The following is a 16,980-nucleotide window of genomic DNA, read 5'->3' as shown; positions in this document are numbered from 1 at the left end:
CTAAAGTGGTGAGTTCTAAACCATTGACTTCAAGTTTCTTTTCCCTTTTTCAATGACAATTGTTGTTTAACTTCTTAGATGAATATCAGGTAAGAAGACTTTTTATGTGAGACTAATAAGCACTCTTAGGGTCCATAAATTGCCTTTGGGCTGCTATATATATATGTGTGTGTGTGTATTAGCTACATTAAATGTTCACACGCTAGCTGGAAAGTTTTGAAAACATTTCTTTGTTGCCCAGTTGGAATATCATCAAACGGTATTTTGATTTCTCTTCAAGAACTTTTCAACATGCACTATGGAATTTGATCGATCGATTCAAACAAGGGCCCGGTTACATTACTATATTTTTCTAAATGATTCACACTGAAATGTCAATATGCACAGATATGGCTGCTCTACCAACTTATAGTTACATTATTGTAAGTAGAATTTGGCTTGAAAACATTTTAGTCTGATTTCTTACCACACTTTGGTTCTGGTAAATTTTCAATGTTGAGAGGAAATAGTCATCAGCTATTATATTATTTCTCAAAGAAGAGCTACTGCTTATATGAGATTTCTGATGATGCTTGACTTTATTGATAACTACACTACTGAATAATTGGACCATGGGCCATGATGATTGACATGATTTTCTCCCAAAATGATTTGAACATTAAGAGTTGAAATTGTTTTATATTTGCAGTTAGAACTGATTAGTTGTTGCTCTGGCTATTCAAAAAAATACAAATTTGATTCTGATTGGTTTTGATTTAAATCGTTTCATATTTGCAGATTTCTTGAGATCTTTGAAATATTAGAAGTGAAAAGATGAATGTATTTGGTTTTGTGTTTGCAGATAATGGCACCTTCGACTAGAAAAGCTTCCTCTCAAGCACTAGTAATGGCAAAAAGAATGAGGAAAATCCCGCTAAGAAGGACAAGCAAATCTACTAATACTAAGCAATCAAATGGATCATCATCAAGGGGAACAAAGGTTTAAAAAAAAATTGCATCAAAGTTGTCATTGAAACGACGAAGTAAATCAAAGGGTTCAACAGTTGCGAGAAGAGCAGGACTAAGATTGCTTAAATGAGGCTATGTAACAATGTATCGCATTGTTAGGTGAAAATTATTGGAAAAAGAATGACGGTACAGTTTAACCAAAAACGGCAACCCATAGGAAAAGCTGGAAAAGAGATGCCGTCATATATTGAAGTTTTAGCTCACAAAAAGATTCCACTCTCGATACCATCATGGAAAGATGTGTTAATGGAAAAAAAAAACAAAATATGGGAAGGCATAAAGGTATAAGAACTGGCATTTCTTTGTTCTTTTGGTTTTTGTTATGTTGAATATCAATCATATATGCATGCTAAAAGGTTCATGTACTTATATGTTGATTAAAGGTTCATGTATTTATATGTTGATTTCTATTATATGTAGTTGGCATTTTTGTTGTATACGGAGCATAAACAGATGGTGTTAACCTCAGCAGGAGCAAAATGAAGAGAATTCAAGAGCCATTTGACCACCCGCTACATTTTCCCATATAGAGATAACCCAGAAGCAATCTAGTCTCACCCAGAAGACTATCTTTTCATTAATCAACTTGACTGGGAGATTTTTGTAAAAGATAGGCTATCTGACAAATTCTTGGTAAGATAACTAATAACTTGTATCCACATGTTTTGTTTCTTTGCATTGATAGTTTGAAGTTAAGCATGCATTTAAATGATTATATTATGTAGGAACTGCATGAGAAACAAAAAGGTAAAAGAGCTTTAAATAAGTATCCTTATCGGATGTCGCGTTAAGGAGCTGGATTGGAGGAAGAATTGGTCAGCATTGAACTTTAATTTTCTAGGTTTCAGTACATCTGATTTGTATATGTAATGTAGATTGGTTTACATATTGACTTAATTAATTTCTATAGTCTGCAACAATGGAAGAATCTTCACTTGATCTCGCAACGATGTGGATCAAAGTACGTCAAGATAAAAATGGTGGTTTTAAAGATCCTTCAATAGAGGAGAAGGCACATAAATTTGTAAGTTTGCACTTGATTTATCGCAGCATTTTTAATGTAACTTCACAACATCACTACCTCTATCTAGCTATCCCTCACTCACAGATAATATGTTTTAGGTTGAATTGAAGAAAAAAGAGGCTGAGGGAGAGTTAAGCACTTGTGGTGCAGTTGATGTCCTGATTTTGGCATTGCATGGGGAATCCAGAACATGCTGGAAAAATAAGAGGAGTAGGAGCAAATGTGAAGCAAGCTACATACTTTCACCTCCCTAAACACCTAAAGCAAAGTGTTGAAGCAACCGTGAGGTTGACCGTTCAGAAGATAATGGAACAAGAGAGGGAGAAAATATTGGTAGAAGAATGGGCTATTTGGGAGGAGAGGCTTAAGAAGATAGAAGCAAAGCTCAATGGAAAGGTTGTGGAAAATGACTCCCCCAAAGTTTCCACTATTGACAAGCAAGTTGGTTCTAGACAAGGAATTTGTTCAAATCTGCTAGAGAAGAGTGTCAAGTGTAATGAAAACTTGATTAATAGCAATGTCAGAAAGTCTTTGAATTTAGAGCATGTGGAGCGTGTTCAGCATGTTGGGGGTTATGGGAAAGATGTGAATACTGTTGATGATGAAGTCAACTTGAAAGCAGAAGAGAAGAATGAGCAAAGTGTAGAAGTACCGTGGTTAAAGTTTTGGAGATCCAAAAGTACCAGTGGTTGAAGTTTTGGAGATCCAAAAGGGTGAATGTCAGGTAATCCCCACAGTTTCTACATTGAAATGATTATGGTTTTTTAGGTGAATTGTGTGTTTTGATGCCATGTTATAAATCGAAACATATTATTAAACATAGGAAATCTTTTAGCGTCTCACATTGACATATATATACATATATATATATATATATTCATTTTTTATTCAAAAGAGTGTGGATTGGCTTTAAGTTCAATTGAGAATGCTGTCACGCCCCGAATTTTGAATAAATGAATTCAAATCCGAAACGCGAAAACTCAACAAAAACAAGAAAGCACTCAGAAAATTTTTCATTTCAAAGAGTTTACAAATTAAACTGAACAACAATTCAATAAGTAAACTCACCCACACTCACTCACTACACAACGGAAGATTTAAAACTAAAAGTACCCTTCGACGTCCACTCTACCGAACGTACACCTCAGCTTCGACGAAGATCACTCGATGTTCTAACCTGCACAATAACCCCTACACCATGGAATAGTGCACCGGGTTGAAACAACAAACCCAGTAAGCTTTTGCAAGCTTGTATGAGTAAAACTAAAAAACCACTGAAACACCTTTGCGACCCAAGGACAACAAATCAACACAATGATTAATTCTAACATCAAATCCAAATAAATACCAGTAATGCCTGCATAGAAAATTAGTTCAAGAGGCCACCCAAAAAGCACACAATTCAAAAATAGAAATCACAGTAATCCCTGCATAAAATTTAGTTCAGGAGACTATATTAAAATCAATCAATAGAAATTATAGTAATCCCTGCATATAGCTTAGTTCAGGAGATTACTTAAAAATCAACAATAGAAGTGAAAAAGAAAAAGAAATAAAGAAACCAAACAATAGAAATGAAAAAAGGAAATTAATTAAAGAAATCAACAACTCACGCTAAAACCAAGAATTCACCCTTCAACTCCGAATACACAATCTTACAAAATAACTTGTTTCAAAACTCGACATCGTTACCTCTCAAAGGTAACATACATCACCTCAATCATAGCCCGTCACCGCCTAGTGTTATGGCATCCGATACACTCACCTCAATAGTAGCCTGTCACCGCCTAAGGTTATGGCATCCGATACACTCGCCTCAATCGTAGCCCGTCACCGCCTAGGGTTATAGCATCCGATACACTCGCCTCAATCGTAGCCCGTTACCCGCCTAGGGTTATGGCATCCGGTACACTCACCTCAATCGTAACTCGTCACCTGAACAGGGTTATGGCATCTGATACCCTCGCCTTCGTCACTACTTTGACATTAGATCCATAGACCAAAAACATTTACAAGTCCTACATGACCCAAAGTATTACTCCAAAACTCAAATACTCTTTCTCACAATAAAATCAACAATTCATACACATATCACAATGTCATGCCATCAACTTATATATTCCACACACACACACACACACACACACACACACACATATATATAGACACACACACACACACATAGCCATCCACTCAGGAATGCCTACTTATACCAATTATAGTTCGCACACACCAAAAATCGAGAATTTCATTTTTATAATAAAATTCATTTTCCATACCAGTGAACCGTAGTCCTATGAACCGTAGTCGATCAAGTTCATATCATTTAAAACAATCTTTATTTGCATAAAACGATTTCACAATTTATCAATTAATTTCTGAACAATAAGTAAATTCGTTCATAAATGAACCATGTGAGATTTACTCACCTCAAAATCCCGCTGCATCTTCTCTTATAGCAGAGATAAGATATCGACTACTCTCCGTCAATCACTTAAGAAATGTACGTCATAGCTTAGTACACGAATAAAAAACTATTAAGTTTATGACTCCTGTTTGCGCTATAATCCTGAAAGTACTGCCAATCTAGGTGAAACTTTATTCAAGACCATCTAAGGTCTCCAGAATACTTCTATGATCAATATATGAAAATTACAAGTCAATCGGACATCCGAATCCTCACGTATAGAAAACCGATCAAACCAAAAACCCTAAAACGCTAAAATTCATAACTTGCTCATACAATTTTCAAAAATTACAAACTATATATCAAAATACTCGTATCGACTAGTAGATCGCAATGAGGAGAAGAAACTGCCCGAGAGGGGGCCAGAAGCCACCAGAAAGCGCCACCACAGACGGTGACAGAGCCGTCGTCAACCACCGTGAATGGTGGTGAAACCTATATGCATCTCTTCGTCTCAACAAGACAAACAACTTCCCGAACTAGCATATAATCTACATCAAAGTGGAAGTGGCCAGAAATTACCTCGAAAGGAAGTAGATCGGAAAATCCTCCAAGAATCCTATTTGCTTGATTTCTTCCTCCACACTTCAAATTAGTTCAAACCACATGAGGAGCATCATCAGCGTCTTGAGAGGATTCCAAAAAGCCAAGTGGTTCGAGCTATGGTGGCCGGACGGTGAAGATATCGGCATTGACCTCCCACTGTAGCTCGAATTGGGTTTTGATTGCAGCGGCGACTACAGGCCGAGATAGGCTGTAAAGCCACCACTAACAGGTGCGCAAGGTCACGATGAAGATAACCCAAGAAATTTCACATCCAACGGTGGCCGGAGGAGGGAGAAATGGCCGGAAGAAGAAAAAATGCGATTTTAGGTGGGAGGAGAAAGAAGAGAGCTCAGGTTTCCCAAAATGGAAACCTGTTCTTTTTTGCAAATTTCAGAAAATTTCGTCCCTTATACCAAAATGGAAACTTTTTCCGATAGCCATAACTTCTTCATATCAACTCCGATTTTCGCATTTTGTATGTCCATGAACTCATATCGATGCGTTCTACAATTTCCGTGAAGGAAGTTTTCACAGAATCCTAACGTATAAAAATTCAACCATTGAGATGAAGCATTTAGAGCGAATAATTGTTCGAAACACTTCCGCTCCACCCTCGAACCACGAAATCGTACCAACGAACACTTTAATAATTTCAGGAAACATTTAGAAATTAATAACGAATTTTCGGGGTCTTACAAATGCTGTAGCAGTTGCAACAATTGTAGAAGTCAATGAGGAGTGCAAACGCTAGCTGATCCATGGTGTTCCGTTAGGTGAGGGGAACATGCGCGTGTCAATTCTACGCTCTGTAGTGGATTCAGCTTTGCTTCCATTCCCAATCAAAGATGAAACCTTGACTGTTCTTGATGCTATCGGGACATATGTAGCTTGGCCTAAAGACTTGATAATTTTTCCGACAAATAAGGTAATAAATGATAATCCTTATACTGCTTTTTAACTTCATTTGAATGTACCTTAACTCTATTCTTGCGAAGTTATTAGCAGGTCATTATTACATAACTATATGGCAGCAAAGAGTAAAGCAATGAGAAGAGAAAAATGGCAGGAGAAAATGATGATGATGAGGAGGATCTGGACATTGATTCATTGCCACCAAATATTCCTGCATCCCTTAAAATGATATGCATGTGGGTCAAAGAAACGCTTATAAATGGGAAGACCATTGTCTGTAGCTTTTATGAAAAGCATTTTCGGACATCCGTTTAAAACTTTTGTTACTAAGAAGCATGTTAATAACTTTACTACCATGAAGAAAGTATCGGGTAGCTGCATATCCATCTACATGAGGTAATGTCCTTCTCCTTGATTTAGTTGGAATTAAAGTAGATTGTGACACTAAATGGTTTAAAATTTACATTATTTGATTTGTAACTATCTGCATGGCATGTTGGAAAAATCAAAGATGGTTGATATGATCAGATTTGTTAGCCCCACAGATATTGGTGCCATTGGTTGTGGCAATTTAATTGAACGTTCTCGTGCAATAGCTGACAGGATGACAAAAGGAAAGCGTGGCCAAAATTTTCTTCTTGCCATATAACTCAAGGTATGTGATATTGATACAATTCAAATTCTGACATTGATTTGCTGCAACTAGTTGTCATCTTATAGTGAATGTGAATGTTGTTGTTTTCTACTTTACAAGTTGTCATTGGATGCTAACTGTGATAAATGCTGAAGAAGACATTGTCTACTTCATGGATCCATTAAAGAGAAGACTGATTACCGGAGAGTGGAAGAACATTGTGGACAAGTAAGTGGTTATTTTTCTTAACAAGTAAGTTTTATATAATGTTTATAGTTGCATATATTCTGATCTTTAACACAAATTTTCTGTTAATATTAAAGCGGCATCAAAATATATAATGCTCATGTCAAAAGGCAAGGCCGAAAAACAACTACCTGGAAAAACTGTGTGGTAAGTTTTATGAAATATTTTTTTATTAATTTTGAATTGTTCATCTAAATATATATTGAAGACTATTTCCTCTATTTATACAACTAAAGCAACTATGCAGTTCTTATGTACCACTTTTACTATTTTCCCTCATTTATCTCACAGGTTTCCTCTTATAATGTTTTTAGGGTATTCCGGAGCAACGTACTGACAAAGAGTGTGGCTATTTCATAATGAGATACATGAAGGACATAGCAGAGGATAAGAACTTGGACTTTTTCATCAAGGTAACTAAAACTTTGTGTTTAATTATTGCTTAATGCATTATGTTGGACTATTGTCATATGGTATTGTGGACTTTTTCACCAACTTGAACTGGTTTGTTGGAATATTGTCATATGATATTGCTCTCTGAAAATATATATGCTTATTGAAATTGTGGTTGCTGGGTTGCATTGTTCTGGACTACTTTGCATGTTTTGATCAGTTCATATATAGTCATAGATTTTGGATAGTTTTCTGAGTACTAAGTGCAAACCAATTTGTTTCAGTGGGAGAGAAGAGGGAATGCAGCATATACGCAGCACCATATTGATGCAGTCAGAACAGAGTGGGAAAAATTTGTTGTTAAAAGATATATGTAAGCAATATTGCATCTAGCTGGTTAGTGCTTGGGTTTAGGGACTTATTTTGGTAACCTTGATATATGATAGACTTGCTATATTGAGGTTGCTTTTGGTTTGGATTGCTGAATTGATCTGGATATGAATTTGTACTTTTGTAAATGTGTTGGATATGGCAATGTATGAAACAGAAGGCAGTAATCTATGACAATGTGGTATTTTGGATATGTTTTGGACAAGGAATTTCATATTTGCAACCAATTGTACAAAGCCAATTCAGACGTCAAATATAGGTCAAGTGTCTATTGTCTGAGATTTACTCAGTCAACACATAGTTAAAGCAACAAATAAGTCATGTTGTTTGAACATGATTCAAACAACATATATAACAAAACTCATGTTGTCTGAACTTGCATTTACATAACAGATATAAAAAAAAACTCATGTCGTCTGAACTTCCATTCAAACAACAAATATAACAAAACTCATGTTGTCTACCTTCATCTCAGGCAAGATATATAACAAAACCAATGTAGTCTGAGATTCATTTGACTCATCAGATATTAGAATAAACTGTTGAATGAGGTTCATAAAATGCAACTGAAAACAATAAAATGTGTCATCTGAGTGTTCTATGAGATGACATATTCTATTTTGGCACCGCTATTGTTAATGCATCTGGTACAACTAAGAAAAATGACTCATTGTTGTCCAAGATGTACAGCGGACCATAGATTCTAAAACATTCTGATGTCTGAGTTTCACTAAACACAATAGATTCAAAAGTGGCACTTGTTGGAGATTCATTTCAGACAACAGAGGTATCCCAACAGTGTGGTTTGAAATATATTACAGACATCATGTAGTCATGTTCTGCTTGTCTGAGATTTATTACGCACAACATAGTTCTCTTAAAAGTGTTGGGGTAATATAATGTTTCTCAACATTAAATAAATGAAAATGAACTGTTGTCTGAGTGTCTAACAGACAATAGTTTATCCAAATTAAAATAGTCTGGTAATTTTTAGACTACAGTTATGAGCTTGTATATGTCGCTGAGTGTAACACAGGCATTAGTTTTGAACTGTTGTCTGAGCGAAGTCAATCAAACCACATGCTACTAGACAACAACAACTTTTTACTCAGACGATAGTTCAGGAACTGCCATCGATCTGATTAACTTTGTGGTGTAGTGACGCCATTATGGAACCAACAGAACGCCACTTCCTAGCAAACAACTAGGAGCACTTCTTCTCCATAAGTCGCTTGAAATACGCCAATATCATTCAAGATAGTTACCGATTCCTATAGAAGTTATGACCCGAAAAGATTGACACCAAACTACCCAAGTATGTCTAACTCTCGGGTCAAGCCAACCCAATTCATTAAGTGATACATGAGACATGAGGGTGGCAAGACACCCTCCTTAAAAGCCTAGAAAGCATGCCTAAATAGTCTAAAGTTGAGCTCAAGCCCAAGCAAGCGCAAGGCAACAGGAGTACCTTGCATTTCCTGCCAAAAAATCACTGCCACGCTCTCCAGGGCTGACCCATCCAATACAGCGTCTACAATACGAATCGCCCAAGCGATCAGCAGTTAACACTGACAGATTGAAATGAAGCAGCATTACACTATTGACAATAGATCAAAGCATAGCAACACTCCACACCGTATGCTACTCCACCACAGACCCAAGCCTAGTGAGAAAATTATGTCTACAACAGGCTAGAGCAGCCTCGATCTAACCAGATTTGACATGTTTCAAGTCTTTTCAGGTCCACAAAAAAGTTAACCCTATCGGCAGTGCACATGAAATGCCGCACCCACACAAGTGGATGACTGAAAACCCACAAGAGTCGACGAAATTTTCTATGCTCGACAAACCCTAGTAGAGAGAGTGTCGCTTTGTTTTAAAAGTTTGTTATTTTATTCACCTACTCATATGTGCTTGACTGTTATTTAATATTAATATAAGGATGCGACAGAATAATGAGGTAGTTGGAAAGTCTCTATTTCCCTCATTATTCTATATTATTGGATTTCAACTTAAGATCAATTGAGCACATTTTTTTTAAGAGAAGAGAATAATAATTTCATTCTAACATACTAGTTACATAAGCCAAAGTCGTTCATACACCTATCAACATTTTGAGGAGAACTTAATCTCGGAATATAATCAAAGTAAAAACTACCTATTAACTGTTAACGAAGTCAACTGTGATACTCGTAGTTAACATAATGAGCTGATATTGTTGACTAACAAGCTGCTAATGTGTTCAACCTTAGTGTGTGCCATGCTGGAATTACAGGCTGTAATAAATGCTAGTGTTTTTCTGTTAGTTTCTCCAGCTGTTTCTATAAATAGACCAAGTATTGTAATAATTAAGTAAGCTCTCATTTTCTGTTAATTAAACGAGATATTTTCATTGACTTTCTCTCTCTGTAAGTCCTACCTCTTCTTCTTGCTCCTGCTTACTTTTCAAGCTTGTAGATCTATGGCTGCTATGTTATCATGGTATCAGAGCTATGGCTCTTGATCCTGTGGACGATTTCATACTGTAGATGTGTTCTTCTTTCGTTTGCTTCCGCATTTGAGGTTCATTGTTCTTCATCAGGTGACAAACCCTAGATCTGTGATTTCTGCTTTATTTCTGTGAATCAAGCTCTTTTACTTCATCCTGAGCTTCGTTATAGTCATGACTTCTACTGGTGAGCTTGATTCTCACTTCGGATCTTCTATTTCTGTGTTGTAATTCTCGATCTGAGCATTATAACTGTTACGTATTACGTACTATTCATGCTGTTTGAACTCATCCAGATCTATAATTTTGTGAAGTGTGATGGTATAATTGCTTATAAGGATGTTGAGTTTGTGATAATATAATAGATTGATAACATAATTGAGTTTGTTAAAGTGATTTGACCTAATAAGCTCTATAATCTGTGTTGGATTTGGTATAATCGAAGCTATGGCTGTGACACAATCAGAGATCAATTCTATGCTGAGCATGATCACTGTTCGTTTGAATGACAACAACTTTGTGAAGTGGAGCTTTCAATTTCAGTCTATTCTTGAAGGAAATGATCTGTTTTGCTACTTTGATGGTTCATATCCTACTCCACCACATTTTGTTCTTACTGATCAAGGTGTAGCTACAAATGAAATCACTACTGCTTATAAGAAGTGGATGAGAACTGATAGAGCTCTTCTTGGCTTGTTAATGGCTACACTTGAGGATGATATACTGGATATCATTGTTGGATGTAACACTTCCCATGAGGCATGGCTTTTACTCCTTGAAAGGTTCTCAACTGTTTCTAGGGCCAACATCATCCAACTCAAGATTGATTTGCAGACTATCAAGAAAGGAGCTGACACTATTGATAAGTACTTGTTGCGCATTAAGCATGCTAGAGACCAACTTAGCTCTGTGGGAGTGTCTCTTGTGGATGAAGACATTGTAGTTGTGACTCTCAATGGCCTACCTGATGAGTATGCAATGATTAAGATTGTTATCAGGGCTCGAGATTCTCCTATTTCTCTAAAAGATTTCCGAGCTCAACTTCTGGCTGCTGAAAGAGATATTGAAACTCAACTGTTGCCTCATGGCTCTATGTCTGCAATGGCTGCCAAGAGCTCAAACTTCAGGGGCAGTTCCTCAAGCAATTACAGTGGTGATAAAAGCAAGGGTGCATGGAATAACAATGGTTCCAAGCAGTCTTCCTGGAACAATGGTGGAAAGTTTACTCAAGGAGAGTCATCAAATGGTGGAGGTTACAAGAACTTTAACAGCATTGAATGTCAAATCTGTGGCAAAAGAGGCCATAATGCTACCAATTGCTATCAAAATTCAGAATGTCAAATTTGTCATAAGAAAGGTCATATTACAAGCAAATGTTTTCAGAATCCATCAAACAATCAGAATGCTGAATACAGAAACAATGTTGGTACATCACCTGAGTGTCAAATTTGCAGTAAGAAGGGCCATACTGCAATCAATTGTTTTTATAGAAGTGATATCCCTGCTGATCATCCCTCACTCTCTGTGGTAGTATGTCAAATCTGTGGACTCAAAGGGCATGTTGCACTAAATTGTCATCATAGGAGCAATTATGCCTATCAAGGAACTAAACCTCCAGCATCTCTCACTGCTATGACTGCACAATCTAATCACCGTGGTGCCAGTTCCTCAAATCCTCAGAATCACAACAACACTGAAGTTTGGATTGGTGATTCAGGTGCTACACATCACATGACCTCGGATCTCAGGAACCTATCCATTGCTCATCCATTTGAGTCCAATAATACAATAACCATTGGTAATGGGAAAGGTTTACATGTCAAACATATTGGAGCTGCCAAACTTACACCTGCTTCACACACTTTTCAGCTCAATAATGTGCTACATGTTCCTAGTCTAGCTGTTAATCTTCTCTCTTTTAACAAGCTATGTAAAGACAATCACTGTTATATAACAATGGATGATGTTGATATATATGTGCAGGACAAGGCATCAAAGACACTGCTCTACAAAGGAAAGAGTATTGGGGAAGGCCTTTTCTTGTTCAAAACTCCAAAGTCTCTACCATCATATCAATCTACTCTTTTTGCTTATGTTGGTGGTGCTGTGAAATCTTCACTCTGGCATCATAGACTTGGTCATCCAACTTCTGATGTCACTGCAAAAATGTTGTCCTTGTCTCAGGTCAAGTTTAGTAATGATAAGTCATCTCATGTTTGCTCTTCATGTCTTAGTGGTAAAATGCATAGATTACCTTTCTCTGAGTCTGTATCCAAGTCACTTGTTCCTTTTCAGAAAGTACATTCAGATTTGTGGGGCCCTGCTCCTTGTTTGTCACTTGAGGGTTTCAAATACTATGTAACCTTCATTGATGATTGTACTAAATTTGTGTGGCTTTATCCACTTATCAATAAATCAGATACTTTTGCCACCTTTGTTAAATTCTATAACTTTGTTTCCACTCAGTTTAAGCATCATATCTTATCTCTCCAAACTGATGGTGGGGGTGAGTTTAACAGTAAAGTTTTTCGAAATTTTCTTGATCAACAAGGTATCTTACATTTTATCACATGTCCTCACACCCCTCAGCAAAATGGTGTTGTTGAGAGAAAGAATCGACATATTGTCGAAACCTGCATCACACTTATGACCACTGCATCTCTTCCTAAACCTTTTTGGTTTCATGCTATAGCTCATTCTGCATATCTCATTAATCGCATGCCCTGCAGATCCTTGCAGATGTCTTCTCCATATATTCAACTCTTTGGTCGATCACCTGATCTCTCTTTTCTCAAAATTTTTGGATCTGCCTGTTATCCTTACCTCCGACCCTACTCATATGATAAGCTTGATCCTAGGACTACTCAGTGTGTTTTCTTAGGTTATGCCTTGGGTTTCAAGGGTGTTTTCTGTTATAGTATTGCACAGAATAAACTTTGGATGAGTCGACATGTGTGATGATGAGTCTGTTTTTCCTTTCCACACATCGTCTTCTTCTTCACTACATTTTGCTCCTCCTTCCTCCCAGTCATTCTCTATCTCTCCTCCTTCAACTCCTTCTCCTCCTTCCACTCCTTCTTTGTCTTCTCTTAGTTCTTCTCCTTCCCCTACTCTTGATACTGTGAACCCTGTCCTGTCACCTGCTCAGTTGCCGGTTGTACTTCCCTTTGATGGTTCTTTTCAGCCTCACTCTGGAACCCCAGTTGTGTCTGATGGGGGGATACATCGTAATGATAATTTGTCTACTAGGTCTGGTGATGGTGGTCTAGTTAATTCTGGTGATGGTGATCTAGTTAATACTACTGATAATTCTCATGATGGTAATGTTTCTGATGGTACTGATAATTCTCATGATGGTAATGTTTCTGCTGGTGGTTATGCATTTGATCAACCTATGTTATCTCAAGAGCTGCAATTTATCAATGATCCTGCTCAGGCATACAATAATCATTCCATGATGACTAGAGCTAAAAATGGTATTGTGAAGAAGAAGGATTTCCAAGAGTTTTGTGCATATTCGTGGGTTGTTCAACAAAATCTCCTTGATGAATTTGCTTTCTTTAGTGGTTTTAGCTCTATTATGGAAATACATGATCCAGTTGAACCAAAGCATTTCAAAGCTGCTACTGGTGTGTCAGAATGGGATACTGCAATGAATGAGGAGATTGATGCTTTAAAAAGGCAAGGTACATGGGATCTTGTTCCTTTACCTGCAGGGAAAAATATTGTTGGGAGTAAGTGGATATACAAAATAAAGAAGAACCCTAATGGCAGTATATCAAGATTCAAAGCAAGATTAGTTGCGCAAGGTTTTAGTCAAGAAAAAGGGCTTGACTATGATGAAACTTTCAGTCCAGTGGTCAGGCATAGCACTGTAAGAATCATACTTGCTCTTGCTGCTATGAACAACTGGGAATTAAAGCAACTTGATGTTAAAAATGCTTTCTTGCATGGTGATCTCAAAGAAGAAGTCTATATGCATCAACCACTAGGTTTCATTGATCCTATCTATCCAAATCATGTGTGTCTTCTCAAGAAATCATTATATGGTTTGAAACAAGCTCCTAGAGCTTGGAATGAAAAATTTACCAATTTTCTTCCAGCTTTAGGATTCAAATACTCTCATTCTGATCCAAGTCTCTTTGTCAAAAACACTGATCATGGAATGGTTGCATTGTTGTTATATGTTGATGATATAATAATTACAGGTTCTGACAGAATTGGCATTTCAGCTGTGATTACTGAACTTAGTGATGTTTTTGATATGAAGGATCTTGGTCCACTATCTTATTTCTTAGGCATTGAGGTTCAATACAAAAAAAATGGCCTTCTATTATCTCAGGAGAAATATGCAAAGGATCTTATTGCCAAAGCTGGCTTAGAATCTTGCAGGGATTGCATCACTCCTTGTCTTCCTCATATGCAGCTACTTAAGGATGAAGGAACCCCTTTGTCTAATCCTACTCTCTATAGAAGCATTGTTGGTGCATTGCAGTATCTGACTTTTACTAGGCCTGATATTGCCTTTGCTGTGAATACAGTTTGCCAATTTATGTCTACACCTACAGATGTTCACTTTGCTTCTGTTAAAAGAATTTTGAGGTATCTGCAAGGTACATTGTGCAAGGGTTTGTTCTACAAGTTTGGACACAGTGTTCCTTATATCAATGCATATTGTGATGCAGACTGGGCTGGGGAAGTTAATCATAGGAGGTCTACAACAGGATTTATAGTGTATTTGGGACACTGTCCAGTTTCCTGGCAATCTAAGAAGCAAGGGTCTGTATCTAGGAGTTCAACTGAGGCTGAGTATAGGGCTCTTGCTAATACAGCTGTTGAAATTTCTTAGTTGAGACACATTCTCTGTGATTTGTGTGTTAAGATTCCAGCTCCACCATTGTTGAAGTGTGACAATCTCTCTGCCCTTGCACTTTGCTCTAATCCTGTGTTCCATTCAAGAATCAAGCATCTTGATAATGACTTTCATTTTGTTAGAGAAAGAGTGCAACGCCAGGACTTGCTTCTGCAGTATGTGCCTACTTCTCAACAAACTGCAGATGTGTTCACTAAGGGTCTTCATAGTCCTATCTTTAAAGACCATTGCTCCAATCTCAGTGTGTTATCCCCTACTGAGATTGAGGGGAGGTGTTAACGAAGTCAACTGTGATACTCGTAGTCAACATAATGAGCTGATATTGTTGACTAACAAGCTGCTGATGTGTTCAAGCTTAGTGTGTGCCATGCTGGAATTACAGGTTGTAATAAATGCTAGTGTTTTTCTGTTAGTTTCTCCAGCTGTTTCTATAAATAGACCAAGTATTGTAATAATTAAGTAAGCTCTCATTTTCTGTTAATTAAACGAGATATTTTCATTGGCTTTCTCTCTCTGTAAGTCCTACCTCTTCTTCTTGCTCCTGCTTACTTTTCAAGCTTGTAGATCTATGGCTGCTATGTTATCATTAACAACCAACTAAAGCACGTCTTATTGCAAACAAAAATACAAAAACACAAATTAAAACTAAAAATCTTGACCCCTACAAACTACACAATTCCAAGTCGCCAAAGACATTAGCAAAATTGTTCAGCAAAGGACTAAAATTAATTATAAAAGGTGTAATCCCATAGGCTCCAAAAGATGGAGGAACACTCAACAAATATGCCTCCACCCCAAAAAATCTAGCCCTGAGGAATGGGTGAGGGTGACATGAAACCCTCCAAAAAAGTGAAAAGCATAACAAAACACCCATATGACAGAAGCCTAGGCCCACGATTTTCGCTGTACACTCATTAGATCCGCTGTTGTAACTCCACCATCAATACGCAACATCATTGTTGAGAGCTTAACATCACAATTTCCGCTACCCTACAAAACTGCCACAAAACTCAACAGCAACTTCAGTAGCATGCGAGGAGTGTGATACCCAAGCGACACCGTTAAGGAGAAAGCAACACTTAATCATAATCCAAAAGGATAGATCTTTGATACTAGTTGAACGAAAGGCCGAGGAAAGCCATCAGCATTGACAACTAGGGTTGCTAAGCATCTGGTTTTATATAATCTTAAAATGAATTGGTCAGTTGTGTAAAATTGAGTAGCAAATTATTTTAGTATGTGAACATGACTATTAAGAGAAGAGGGGTTTTCTATTGATTTTACTTCATGTAATAATCTTCACAATATGAAAAAAAAAAAAAAAAAAATCTATTTCATAAACTTTTTCTAAACCTTTGGCAAAAAAAAAAAAAACAAACAAACAAACTTCTTCTCCTCAACAGCTAATAATCAATTATATAGGGGAAATGAAGGAAATATCAAAAGTTTCACAGAACAAAATAAGAAACAATTGCTAATAATCAATTATATAGGGGAAATGAAGGAAATATCAAAAGTTTCACAGAACAAAATAAGAAACAATTGCGCTAGAAGGAGGGTTCGAACCTCCGACCTTGTGGTTAACAGCCACACGCTCTAACCAGCTGAGCTATTCCAGCTTTTGATGTAGATGACTTTACAATACTTTAATTAAACTCTTTTCATTGCTTACACGGAACATACTACCAGCTTTGTTTATTTTATTTTTTTAATTCCACAAAGCACTTCTTAAAACAGTATTTCATGTCCTTTCTTTTTCTTTTCACTTCATATATAAATCGGAGCATAAATTTTGTCCCCAGTAATACTTTCTCTACGCCTTATTCTGAAAAGTTTGCCTAAATTTCACCCTACATAAAATCTTTAAACAATTTAATATGAACCTCATTAAAAGTTAAAAATGTTTTCATGGCGCTAGGGAAACACATCTAAATTGCAAAATCAGGGAAACAGTTCAAACTTCAAATTGTATAAATAAAAATTATCCGCCTTAGTTAAG

General features: G+C 36.9%; 2 non-coding genes across 2 annotated transcripts; one reads left to right on the top strand and one right to left on the bottom strand.

Annotated features, from left to right (window-relative positions):
* The first annotated feature begins 6,601 nt into the window (after positions 1–6,601).
* Positions 6,602–6,975, top strand: LOC112201668. The gene is made up of 3 exons (XR_005809643.1): positions 6,602–6,612; positions 6,750–6,819; positions 6,915–6,975. It is a non-coding gene; the product is annotated as an uncharacterized LOC112201668 (transcript).
* Positions 6,976–16,526: 9,551 nt separating this feature from the next.
* On the bottom strand, positions 16,527–16,600 carry TRNAN-GUU. Its single transcript has one exon. It is a non-coding gene; the product is annotated as a tRNA-Asn (tRNA).
* Between the last annotated feature and the right edge of the window lie 380 nt (positions 16,601–16,980).

The sequence above is a fragment of the Rosa chinensis genome, chromosome 1, assembly GCF_002994745.2.
Source record: "Rosa chinensis cultivar Old Blush chromosome 1, RchiOBHm-V2, whole genome shotgun sequence".
NCBI lineage: Eukaryota > Viridiplantae > Streptophyta > Magnoliopsida > Rosales > Rosaceae > Rosa > Rosa chinensis.
The sequence above is the reverse complement of the archived record's forward strand: the minus strand, read 5'-3'. Positions and strand labels throughout refer to the sequence as shown.